The sequence below is a fragment of the Petromyzon marinus genome, chromosome 7 (genome assembly GCF_048934315.1).
Source record: "Petromyzon marinus isolate PM22_M1 ecotype Great Lakes invasive population chromosome 7, UKy_Petmar_22M1.pri1.0, whole genome shotgun sequence".
NCBI classification, from domain to species: Eukaryota; Metazoa; Chordata; class Hyperoartia; order Petromyzontiformes; family Petromyzontidae; genus Petromyzon; species Petromyzon marinus.
In genome coordinates, this window is record NC_133673.1 from 2791922 (window position 1) to 2804496 (window position 12575).

Consider the following 12575-nt stretch of genomic DNA (forward strand, 5'->3'; position numbering starts at 1 on the left):
GACACAGGGAGGGTTTAGTCTATGAAAGGAGATTCAAATCGAAGCACGGTTTTGGAGATGTTATTGTTTCACCATCGGGTATGTCAATTCGTTACTGCACATTATCGCTTCACTATCGGGGAGTGATACCGGGAGGGGGTTAAGTGCGTACATAATGAAGGGGATCACGAGTGGGTCCGTGTTAATTTTTTCCCATGGTTTTGAAAAAACTAAATGATGCTGTACGGTGGCTATATTGTCAGAGCATGTTTGTTTACATGTTTTGCCACAAGTACGTGTGGTTAATGGAGACTTGATACCTTGCAAAAGGTATCTATTTGGCGTTTGAACACCTTAACACCTGTTTTATTGCCAGAAAGGGTAAAACCTATTCTTATTTTTGACCATGATTTTGTTACTCCACTCAAGGATGTATAAGAAAATATATAACAAACCATAAACAGCAGCACTGCATTTGCACATCGAAGCACGGTTTTGGAGATGTTATTGTTTCACCATCGGGGATGTCAATTCGTTACTGCACATTATCACTTCACTATCGGGGAGTGATACCGGGAGGGGGTTAAGTGCATACATAATGAAGGGGATCACGAGTGGGTCGACCATTTCTATATTTGTTTCCTTTGTGCTGCCTAGGCGAAGTGTCAAAAGCTTACAAGCCATGCTGTTGCATCCAAATTAGAATTCAGAATGTGGTCTCAAGCTTCAGTTATTCTTTCACAAATACTGATGGCAAGTGTCCAACGCAATGTATTTTTGTTAATCGTCAACTGGCACAATCTTTGTCAGAGATAAATGTTTATGACTTCTTTTGGAATATTATTGCCTCATTAGACCACCAAGGCAAAGTTAAGTTGATGTGGATAGGAACTCTGTTATAATAATTTACTTATTTATCCAGAAGAGCCACAATGAGTCGTTGAACCCTCTTTCAGGAAACACCTGCATTGGGTTTTTATTTTAAGATGCTTTCAGCCAATTAGTGAAACCAGAGCACTTGCAGAAAAACCACAGAAGCGAGAGGGTAACACTCTATCCCCGTACAGATAGAAACAGATGACGATTAGTCAATTTGCTGTACTGCCTTCTGCTGGCGAGCCAGGGCATAGCACATTGAGGCCCGCAGGAAGAGAGAGTTTCACAGCATTTGTGCGATCCACCAACCCCCACCTGCCGCATTGCTGGATCAGAGTCGTGTGACACCACTGCCTGGCTGTTGAGCATTGATTAGCGCAGATGACCAGGCTGGCATTTTAGTATGCAACCTTTTTCCCTTCTGCATCAATGTTTTTGCCACCGGGTGCCATGTCTCAAGTCCTCAGGGAGATTATCCGAGTTTAATTTTACCTTCGTACAGGCCCCAGCTTGTGTGAGTGACCCCTTCCCTATAACTCTCACGCCGGTGACTGAATGACAGTTCAACAGTGCCTCATAGTTTGGGATGTTCAACTCATGAAAATAATGGCCCAGGTAGTCACAATAAGAGTGACTAAGGAAGTGACTGAACGATGGTGAGAGATTAATTGGAGTATATCTGAAAGCAGGTACATCAGTCAACTGAACTGTTTTACATTGGCTTCCATCAAACTGTTAGGTAGGAGCTAGGAGCCTAACTTTAGATGGTACAACAGAATTCTGACTACAAGCCAAATGTTTGCTTTGTACAACTGAAGCATTTTGAAGGCATCTGGCCAGCGCAGAAAATGAAACGATACTTTTTGGCGCCTGCTTAGCCATATTATTAACCTAGTCCACTCCATTACAGATAACATAGTCACATCAAGCAGATTAATCGATTCATTGTGGATGAGTTCATCATATTTACGTGTGATATAAGAGGAACTGCGGTATTGACAGCCTTAGATGTTACGTGTCGATTTTTATTTCCTGTTGAACATGACCATGATTTTGTTACTCCACTCAAGGATGTATAATAAAATATATAACAAACCATAAACAGCAGCACTGCATTTGTGAGTGTCATACCTGTGCGTACATTATTGATGGTTGAGCTGCTTTCAGATGCCATATTATTTGAGGCGAGTGATTGCACTGGGATTGGCTGCAAATCCGGTTGTGTGATAGGCTCAAATGCGGCCAATGTATTTATTCTCTATATAACAGTGTAGGGTTTGCAAGGACCTGGGCATTAGCTATGCATTTTTTGTGATTAAATTAAACTTTAAAAACAAGTTATTTCAATATAAATGTAGTAGAGTACACAAAATCCGTGATCTAATCCCATCTTTGAAGGATGTCATTCCTGACATGCAATATCCTGAAGTCTACAAACTAAGTTGCACCTGTGGTGATTGTTACATTGGGGAAACGAAATAACATGTCTCGGACCGTGTTCGCGAGCACAAGTCAGATCTGAAACACGGCAGGACTAATACCTCCGCCGTGGCTGACCATTGCTATAACGCTGTGGGCTCTCATGATATTGTTTTTCCGAGACCAAGGTGCTTTGCAAACCTTCGGGCTACTATCAAAGGTTTGTTCATGAAGCCATCCAGATATATAAACATAGACATAACTTCAACCAAGATGGATACAAATTTAGCAATCATTGGAAAGATGTTATTAACCAGGTAAAACCTTAAATGCTTTATGGTGTTGCCATCATATCCGCATCTCCTGTTGCTTCAGCTCCCCACTCCCAGCCCCGCTGTCTTCCCCTCCCCACCCGCCCCCCCCCCCCCCTGATATTTTGTCGTTGCTCGCCCTTTAATCCCTTCTAGTAGCACTCCACTTGGCAGCACTCCACTCCCCCTACCCCACACCCCCCTCTCTATCTCTCCTCCCTGGCTCCTCCCCCCTCTCTTACCTGTGTAGTGGCCTTATCGACGTCGGAGACTGTTCTTAGAGGCAACACGTATTTATTATAAACACTTCTGTTACAGTATCGAATCTAATACTTGAAGAGATAACGGCCTCTTCACCCGTACTCTACAGAGGGAACGGTCCCCGAGCTTTACCCGCGCTAGCTCCCTGGTTCCCTCACACCTGGCCCTATCTCCCGAGCTCTCTGACCTGGCCCAGCTTGGGCGCAGGTCCCGACCACCAGCCGCACGAGTCCGGCCCTTAGAAGGACATCGGCCCTCGCGGCTCTGGTGTCACACCCTGGCTTGCCTTGCCCGGGCCCTCAAAAGGACAGCGGATCAAGGGAGTTCCAGGGCCTAGCTAGTGGGTCTTCTTTCTTCACTGGTTCTTCATCTTGCTTGAGTCGAACTTCCCCTCAGCTCTCCGGGTCCCACCTTTTATACAGTCCCTCTCTGAGGGGTGGGGCTGGGAGGGATCCCAGCATCCACCACAGCCCCCCAGGGTGGTGGCCGTAGCGGACGTGGTTGTAGCCACCGCCCTACAACCGCGTGTCCCCGTCCCATAACACCTCTACACAAACAAACAAACAAAATAATTTCTGATTCAACCGCATTAATTGATCAATCTAAACAGTTTTCGTTGAAACCTTCTGCTGCCAGGCCACCAAGATTATACGGCTTACCAAAAATACATAAAGTAGATACACCCCTTCGTCCCATCGTCTCTACTATCAACTCCCCCACCTACAAACTGGCTCGTTTTTTGTCTGAAATCCTGCGTCCTTTCACTGGAAAAACCACCTCTGCGGTACAAAATTCTACTCACCTGGTATCGACAATCAAGGGTATTTCCTTGTCCCCAGACGACCTGTTTGTCAGTTTTGATGTAGTTTCCTTATTCACCAAGGTTCCTGTACCTGACATCATCGCAATCATTGAAGACTTGGTTCATCAAGGACTAAACACTGAGGTACCCCCCCTGGTGAGACACTGTTTAACCAATACATACTTCACTTGGAATGGAACTTTCTACAAACAAACTGAGGGCACCCCAATGGGCTCCCCCATATCTCCGGTTATAGCTAACATTTTCATGGAGAAATTTGAGACTGACGCCATTCAGACTGCCACTCTGCGCCCAACCTTATGGAAGAGGTACGTGGATGACACTTTTGTCATCTGGCCACATGGCCGGCCTGCTCTAGACCAATTCTTCGACCACATCAATTCCATACACCCAGCCATCAGATTTACCATGGAGAGTGCTGACGACGTCGGGGAGGCTCCGGCTGCGACCCGGGGGCAGTCCGTCGCCATGGAGATGGACTCGGCGGGGCAGGTGGTGTCGGCGGCTGGGGGTCCCAGCGCACCACCGCCGGTGGCGGGGGGCGATGCCGAGGAGCGGTCGCAGCTGCTCCTGCGGGCGATCGAGCAGCTCACCGCCGCCCTTACAGAGGTGGGAGCGCGGACGCACCCACCCGGCCCACACTCCGCGTGGCACTGGCGGATTCCCGCCGCTTTGCCGCCCGCCAATTTGGAAGTTGGCGCCATTTTTCATGCGCCGCCGGAGGTGGCGGCCATGTTGGTGGGGGAGCCGCAAGCGGACGTAATTTCCGCTGCGACGCCGGAAGCGGCAGCCATTGTTGCGGCCGTGGCGGCCGCGGATCCGGCTGCGGATGCCGCCGCGGATTCGCACCTCGCCGTGGCTGCGAGCTTGGCCGCGGAGGCTGCCGCAGATGTCGCTGCCGCAGATGTCGCTACCGCGGCTCCGCGCCTCGCCGTGGCTGCGAGCTTGCCCGCGGAGGCTGCCGCGGATGTCGCTGCCGCGGCTCCGCACCTCGCCGTACCGGCGAGCCGGGCCGCGGATTCCGCCGCAATTGTGGGATGGGCCGCGGATCCATATGCCACCGCATTTGCGAGGTGGCTCGCAGGCGCTGCTGCGCCTCCTCACCTCGCCGCGTCTGCGGCGTGGCCCATGGAGGCCGCAACGCCGCCGGCCCTCGTCGCGTCTGTGGGAGGGGCCGCGGGGGCTGCCGCGGCTCAGCATGCGGACGGGGCCGCGGGGCTGGCCGTTGGAGATGCCGCGGGCCCGCACCTCGTCGCGCCTTCAAGGTGGGTCACGGGCGCTAGTGCGCCTCCGCATCCCGCCGCGCCGGCGGGGTTGGCGGCGGCCGCTGCTGCACCTCCGCACCTTGCCGCGTCTACGGCGTGGCCCGGGGGGGCCGCAACGCGGCCGCTGCTCGCCGCGTCTCCGGCGTTGCCCACGGGGGCCGCAACGCTGCCGCACCACGCCGCGTCGCGGGAGGATGCCGCGGATGCGAAGGCCGCCGCAGGCACGCACGCCGGCACCGCGGCTCCGTACGGCGCCGCGGACAGGTGGGTTGCGGGTGCTGTGGCGCCTCCACACCTCGCCGCGTCTACGGCGTGGCCCGGGGAGGCCGCAACGCCGCCGCCCCTCGCCGCATCGCGGGAGGTTGCTGTGGCTGCGGCTGCAGATCGATCCGTCGCCGCGCCTGCTGGGTGGCCCACAGGGGCCCCCGCGGGGCCGTGTTATACCGCCGCGTCTCCGGCGTGGCCTATGGGGGCCGCAGCTCTGCCGCCACCCACCGCGTCTTCGGCGTGGCCTATGGGGGCCGCAACTCTGCCGCACCACGCCGTGGTTGCAGGGTGGCCCGCGGGAGTCGGGGGGCTTCCATACCTTGCCGTACCGCGCGGCCAGGGGCTGCGCCGGTTACCCCACATCGCGCCGTTTGTCACGAAAGTGGGCGACTGGTTGGCCTTCCAGGACCGGTTCGACGCGGCGTATATGTCGGTCGGCTGGTCCATGGAGGAGGCGTTGGGGGCCCTTCCGACCTATCTGGACGAGAAGGCGATGCAGGTCTTCAAGTCCATTCCCCCGGCCGATAAGGCTACGCTTCCGACAGTGTACCTCCGGATGGCCGATGTTCTCGAGCCGCCATCCAGGGCACGCCAGAAGTTTTCACTACGGCGGCGGGAGGAGGGGGAATCTCCATTGGTTATCCGCTGCTCCCTCCTGGCCTTGGCACAGGTCGCATACCCTGATATACAGGGCAGGGCGCTGGACTCGATGGCCCTGGAACGGCTACTCGACCTGGCACGTGAGCTGGGGATCGCTTTGTCCATAAATAGTGATCGCCAGATCACGTCGTTGGCGGTGGCGGAAAACATTCAGGCGCACCTCTCCCTCCGCCAACAGCCCCGGATGGCGGCGTGCGCGGGGATCCCGGCGCCAGAAGAGGAGGCCGCCTCTCAGGGTGTGGACACCCTCGCGGCCCTGGCGATGCCCGGTCGTCGCGGGAGGGGGGCGGGTGGTCGCCGTCCGGAGCAGCGGGGGCAGCCGGGACCTTCCCGCCCGCAGGACACTGCCACGGTGACCTGCTTCCACTGTGGTCAGCAGGGCCACATTGAGCGGGGGTGTAGGAATGCCCCGGGGGCCTTCAGCCAGGGGGCTCCAACTCCTCCCGGACCTTCATCGGCATCGAGCCCAGGGCCCCAGGCGAGTCGCGACGCATCACCCGCGCGGCCGCCCCCCTCACCTCATGCATCTAGCGGGGCTAGGGTTCATTGTCAGGGGGTTGTCCTCGAGGGGTCGGGTGCACCACCATTGTCACCCACTGGATGGCCCAGGCTGACCCGCCACTGGAACGCGCTGGCGCATCGGATGGTGGCGGCAGCTGCTGGCTCCTCAGCGTTGGCGGGTTGCGTGCAGGGGGTGCGAGTTCGCCTCTTGGTGGATACGGGGGCGTCTGCCACCATTATTTCAGAGGCCACTTTCAAGCTCCTACCCCGCAGCGTCGGTTCGTTAGGGCCGGTTCGTGGGGCTTGTGTCGCCGCGAACGGCAGCAGTTTGGGCATATTGGGCCAAGTTATAGCGTCGGTTCAGGTGGACGAGATTGAGTTGGCCGGGCCTATTTTGGTCTCCAAGACCTTGGCAGTTCTATGCCTCTTGGGGTCCGACTTTTTGTCTAGAATGCCCATTCGAATTCTTGTTGACCAGGGCTGTGTGGAATTTCCGTCAGGGAGGCGGCTGCAATTCCTACAATCGCCTACCGTCCTTTCTCCCTTGGTTGCCAGTGTGCGGGCCTTGAATAGGGCGGCGGTGACCGTGCCGCCGGCGTCACAAATCTTGCTACCCCTTAGGTTGCGCAGACCGCTCGAAGGGGGCTTCACGGAGACAGGTATCCTCCTGTCCCCGTCGAGTTACTTTTCAAGGACGATGGGATTGGTGGGCGCCTTGACGGCCATGTCGGGGGGCCAGGACCTTTTTCTACAGGTCCTCAATTCGGGGCCCACGCCGATCGTAATCCCGGCCGGTGCCGTCCTGGCGCACGCGACCCCGGCTCCCCCACCCGAGAGCGCTGTCCTGGATGGAGGAGTCGTGGCGGGCGTGATGCGTGCGGGGGACTCCGACGCATCATGGATCGCCACGTGCGACGAGAATGCCTCGTTGTCCACCGGGGAGCGTCAGCAACTCCGCGAACTCATCGAGAGGTTCACCGATGTGTTTAGCCAAAGTAAGTTTGATCTGGGTCGCACTACTCTTTTGGAACACCACATAGATATGGGCGACTCAGCCCCTATTCGGCTTAATTCCCACCGCTTTAGCCCTGCGGAAAAGGAGCATGTCCGCTCGGCTGTCGACGAAATGTTGGCAGCGGACATCGCCTCCCCTTCCACTAGCCCTTGGGGTGTCCCCATTGTGCTAGTCAAGAAATGGGACGGGAGTCTCCGGTTCTGCGTTGATCTCTGTAAATTGAACAAGATCTCGGTGGCTGACGCATATCCATTGCCTCGCATGGATGATTCCCTGCACGCCCTCTTGGGCGCGTGGTTCTTTTCGACTCTAGATTTTCTCTCCAGCTTCTGGCAATTGTTGCTGGACGAAGCCTCTAGACCCAAGAGAGCGTTCTGCACGCCCCAGGGGCTGTTCGAGTTCAATCGGCTTCCTATGGGTCTTCATTCGGCCCCAGCCACCTTCCAGCGTCTCATGGAGATGGTTTTGGCGGGGCTGCAGTGGGAGTCTTGTTTAATCTACTTGGACGACGTTATTGTTTTTGGGCGTACGTTTGACGAGCACTTGCAACGCCTCGAGGCTGTGTTCGTCAAAGTGCGCGCTGCGGGCTTGAAATTTAAACCCCAGAAATGCCATTTGCTACAACCATCAGTGAAATATTTGGGACACTTTGTTAGTGCGTCAGGTGTCGCCACGGACCCGGAGAAAACGGCTTGTGTCCGGACGTGGCCGACTCCCACATCTGTCGCGGAGGTGCGTAGCTTCGTCGGCTTTGCATCGTACTATCGCCGGTTTGTCCGCGATTTTGCGACGATTGCGAAGCCGCTGCACGCCCTCTCTGCCAAAGGCCAAAGGCTTTACTGGGGCGCGGAGGAGGAGGCTGCTTTTGCGATGCTTCGCACGGCCTTGGCGGATGCGCCGCCCTTGGGGTACCCCGATTTCTCGAAGCCCTTTCTGCTTGACACCGATGCCAGCGACATGGGCATTGGGGCAGTCCTGGCCCAGGTGGTCGACGGGGTGGAGAGGGTGGTAGCCTACGGCAGTCGGGTTCTGTCTCCGACGATACTGCATGACTCGGAGGGAGCTTTTGGCCATAGTTTTTTTGTTCAATTGTATAGGCCCTACTTGTACGGTAGGCGGTTTACAGTCCGAACCGACCACGCGGCCCTGCAATATTCGCTGAGGATTGGTCAGCCCTCGGGTCAGCTGTCCCGCTGGCTCGAGGTGCTCCAGGATTACCCCTTTGACGTAATCCACAGAAAGGGGGCACTGCATGGAAATGCGGACGGTTTGTCCAGATTGCCGGCAGGCGGCGGGTGTGCTTGCGCCCTGGGCTCTAGCCGTTTCAAGGCCCCAGCGATCGCCGTGCATGACGGACTCCTCATGCGTTGGGATGCCCAATTGGAACGCTATTGCGTGGTTGTGCCCACTAGCCTACGTGGTAAATTAACCCGAGCCATTCATGAGAAGCTTATGCACCTTGGCTACCACAAGACCCTATTGACCCTTAAGCGGGACTATTACTGGCCAGGTGTGGAGGGTGACGTGGCACTGATTTTGAAGGGTTGTCACGACTGCGCGCGGAGGAAGGCCCCAGTTGTCCAGGACCGGGCCCCGCTGCAGTCCATCCGGGTTTCTCGCGTTAATGAACTCGTGGCGCTCGACATCTTGGGCCCATTCCCTGCATCCCAACGGGGCCATAAATACCTCTTGGTGGGCGTTGAGTACCGCACACGTTGGCCTGTGGCGTGGCCTTTGGTCAATCAGTCGGCCTCTTCTATCACCGAGGCGTTCGTCCAGGGGTACGTGTTGGACAAGGGTGCGCCGGAACAATTGTTGACGGATCAGGGGCGGAATTTCTCGTCTAAGCTGCTCAAGGAGGTGTGTGACCTCCTTGGCACCAAGAAAATCCGCACCTCGCCCTACCACCCCCAATCGGACGGGATGGTAGAGCGCTTGAACCGCACCCTCACTTCCATGCTGTGCCACCATGTGAACACGTCTCAATCGGACTGGGACCTGTTCGTCCCGGGGGTCTTGGCAGCGTATCGGTTGGCTCCTCATGCCTCAACGGGTTTTTCGCCTTTTTATTTAATGTACGGGAGGGAGCCGGAGCCCCCGGTGCACGTCCAACTGGACGTGGGTTCCTCCAGGAAGGGGTCGGCTGTGCCGGTCCCTTTGAAAGTTGCGCTTGACCGGCTGCGCGAGGCACGGCAGGCCGCTGCCGAGAATACTGCCGGCCGGCAGGCGGCTAATGAGCGGCTGCCCAAACACCAGGCAGCGGGCCTCCCGTGGGTAGCGGGCCAGAAAGCGTGGCTGCATTGTCCCCAGGTCCCGGTTGGCACATCTGCCAAATTGCACCGCCCTTGGCAGGGTCCCGTTGTGGTCGTGGAAGTCCCCCGGCCGCAGTGCGTCCGGATTCGGTTCGGACACCGGCGGTGGATAGTGCACCCGTCCCGGCTCAAACGCTATATTCCATCTACCCTGGGGGATCCACCCCCAACTCCGGGGCGGCCGGCGGGTGATGCGTCCGTCGTGCCTGTCCGGCCGGGTCCTGTTGACCGGGGCGGCGTTCGCCCTGTTTGTATGCCCCCAGGGCCCTTCCAAGTAGCGCCGGCGGGGACCCCTCGGCCACCGGAGGCTACGGCGGTGGGCCTGTTGCCTGTGGACAGCCCACCTGCACCGGCGGTGGATGCCACACGGGGAAGCGGGCCGGCAGCGCATACCCGTTCAAGGGGGATGCGGCTCCGGTGATGGCCTGGGCTGCTGTTCGTCGGACCCAGCCCCGGCGCCCGCTCGGCACTGCCGGCCGGAAGAAGCCGTCTCACTTTTTTCCCGTTCATTTGGTTGTTGTTATTGTGATGCCTGGGATGCCGTGCTGCCCTAAGGTTGGGGTTTTCTTGCAGCCGGGTCGGCTGTTTTTTTTCACAGGGGGGCGTAATGTAGAGGAGTAGAATGGGGAAGTGGCATCACTCGTGCTGTCCAGGGCGATGACGTGACGTCATGCGCTCGGGGCAGCAGAGTGACGTCACGGCTCCTCAAGGATAAAAAGGGGACCCCGTGACGTAAGCGGGGTCGTAGCTGGAGAGTAGGGTCTGAGAAGGGTGGAACGGGGAGCCAGGGGCAAGAGGGTAGGGATAGGGGAGAGCACAGTGCCAGGCTAGACGTGGCTGTGCTCCTCGGTCGGCCGTGTTGGTTGATCCCACGGCCGGGGCAGAGGAGACAGCACAGGGCAGCCGGCTGTGTCGGGACCTAGCCCGGGACCCCTAACCCCTGGGGAGTTGTTCACCCCTGTGTATTGTTAAAGATTTGTAATAAAACCTTGGCGGAAGCCCTTACCTTACCTTAGCCTCCGAGTGAGTCATCGGGAACTCCTTTACACCTGTATAGCCTCTTGTTACAGCAGCCCTTTTGCCCACTTCAGCAATTGTTTCTTGCTGTGGTTGTCCCACCTGATGACGGACGCTTGTGTTGCGCCCAAAACGTGATTTAATTTATTTTATTTTATATCCACGTGACTTTACCGAAAGAAGCAAAGAGTATAAAAAAATGATGATTTTAACAATTACAAAATCCATCTGTCAAATGTTTATACTGCTTATTGGCTCGGCACTATTTGCTATTAAGTTCCTTGTAAATTTCTCAGTCATTTAAGGGCCACTTGCTTTTAATTATTTCATGGCTGAATTCTTTGAAAGCTGTGGGTAATCCATTGGCCCAAGTGTCCATCATGTGATGCTTCGGGCCATCCAGATAAAACTGTAAATATGTTAATCCTCTATGAAAGCCTAACCAAATTTCATGAAGATTGTTAGTCAGAATGTTTGGTGAGTTGTTTTTTCAGTTTGTTTTTGCCCAAAAGGGTTTTAATATCCCAGGATCACATTCCTAATTGGAAACGTATTTAGAAAAAAATGTATTTGCCATTCTACTGTATTGTCCAATTGCATATACTGTAAATAAATTCTACTATATACGGTATATGCTTAATTTCTTCACTGTGTTAATTCATTTCTAAAAGTGACACGACTTGTCCTTGGGGGTACAATTAACACCTCAACGAACAATATGCAAGAGCATTTAAATCTCATTGAGGCAGTGTACCCTGTAATATGTTTCATGCTGCACAATGCAGAAATTGAGAAGGGCGTATATTTCAATAGTTATAAATAGGGAAAATTCTGCAAAACTAAAAGGGCGCAACAGAATACATTTAAAGTCAACTCACCTGATAACTGCCGCATTGCCACTTACATTTTTAAAACATCAACTGTAGGTACAATTATAGCAATACACACAGATGAGAAATGCAACTAAAAACTGTATGCTGGCCAGACATGAATGCGTACAATATTTTGCCGAACTGTAATTACACCCAACAAGTGAACATTATTTTTTTCCCTCTATGATGCAAAAAGTTGAACGTACCATATACAATTCAAAATCATGCTCACGATTATATTTACTTGCAGATAACAGTGTGAATGTTTAAGTCGTGTATTGAGGCATACAAGATCCCTTCCGCGGAATGACGATATGTCCAGTTAGCAAACGCCGAGGGGGAGCTGTCACGAATGATGAACCAAGAATGGCACGAATATCTGCCGTACCTTCACCATTAGTCTTTAAATGGCAGTCAGCTGCACATATGCCTGACAGGAGCCCTTGCTGCTTCAGGCAAGTTGGCTTCTATTGTTTTTTTTTACCATGCTTGCCGCCTTAGAAGTGACAGGGCCTATTGTGCCACAGTAACAAGAATTGGACCCTTCCATTGACTTTCGGGGGTCCTAGCTTGGTGAGGAGCATATCTCAGCCTTGCACACTATCTGGAGCTAATGAAATCATTTCTGGAGGACCAGTCTGCCAATGGAGGAGGGGGGAGAAAAAACCTTGATATATATAAAAAAAAGATTCAAAAAGTACAGCAGTTTACAACAAGACGTTTTTTAAGCAAAAAATATATTTTTTTGATATATGTGTTGGAGTTTCAAATGTATTATCGGTTGCATAAAACTGTAGTACATGCTATTTTTCTCATCAGCCCTCATGCAAATGTACAGAAAAGATAACTGTGTTGACAATTTAACATCGTGCTTTAACGCACAACTTTTTTTTACTCTCTGATGTTTTCTTTAAGGTGATTTGCTTTAATCAATTTACAACTTTTTGTATTTGTAGTCTTCTCACTTTGCATGTCGGTATATTACAGCTCGTGAAAT

General features: G+C 54.2%; 1 long non-coding RNA gene across 1 annotated transcript in view; it reads left to right on the forward strand.

Annotated features, from left to right (window-relative positions):
- LOC142924013 (uncharacterized) overlaps positions 1-10699 on the forward strand; it is a 31662-nt gene extending 20963 nt beyond the window's left edge. Inside the window, exon 2 of the long non-coding RNA XR_012941144.1 lies at positions 9953-10699. This is a non-coding gene — a long non-coding RNA (uncharacterized LOC142924013). The remainder of the gene's footprint in view (positions 1-9952) is intronic.
- Positions 10700-12575: the final 1876 nt, after the last annotated feature.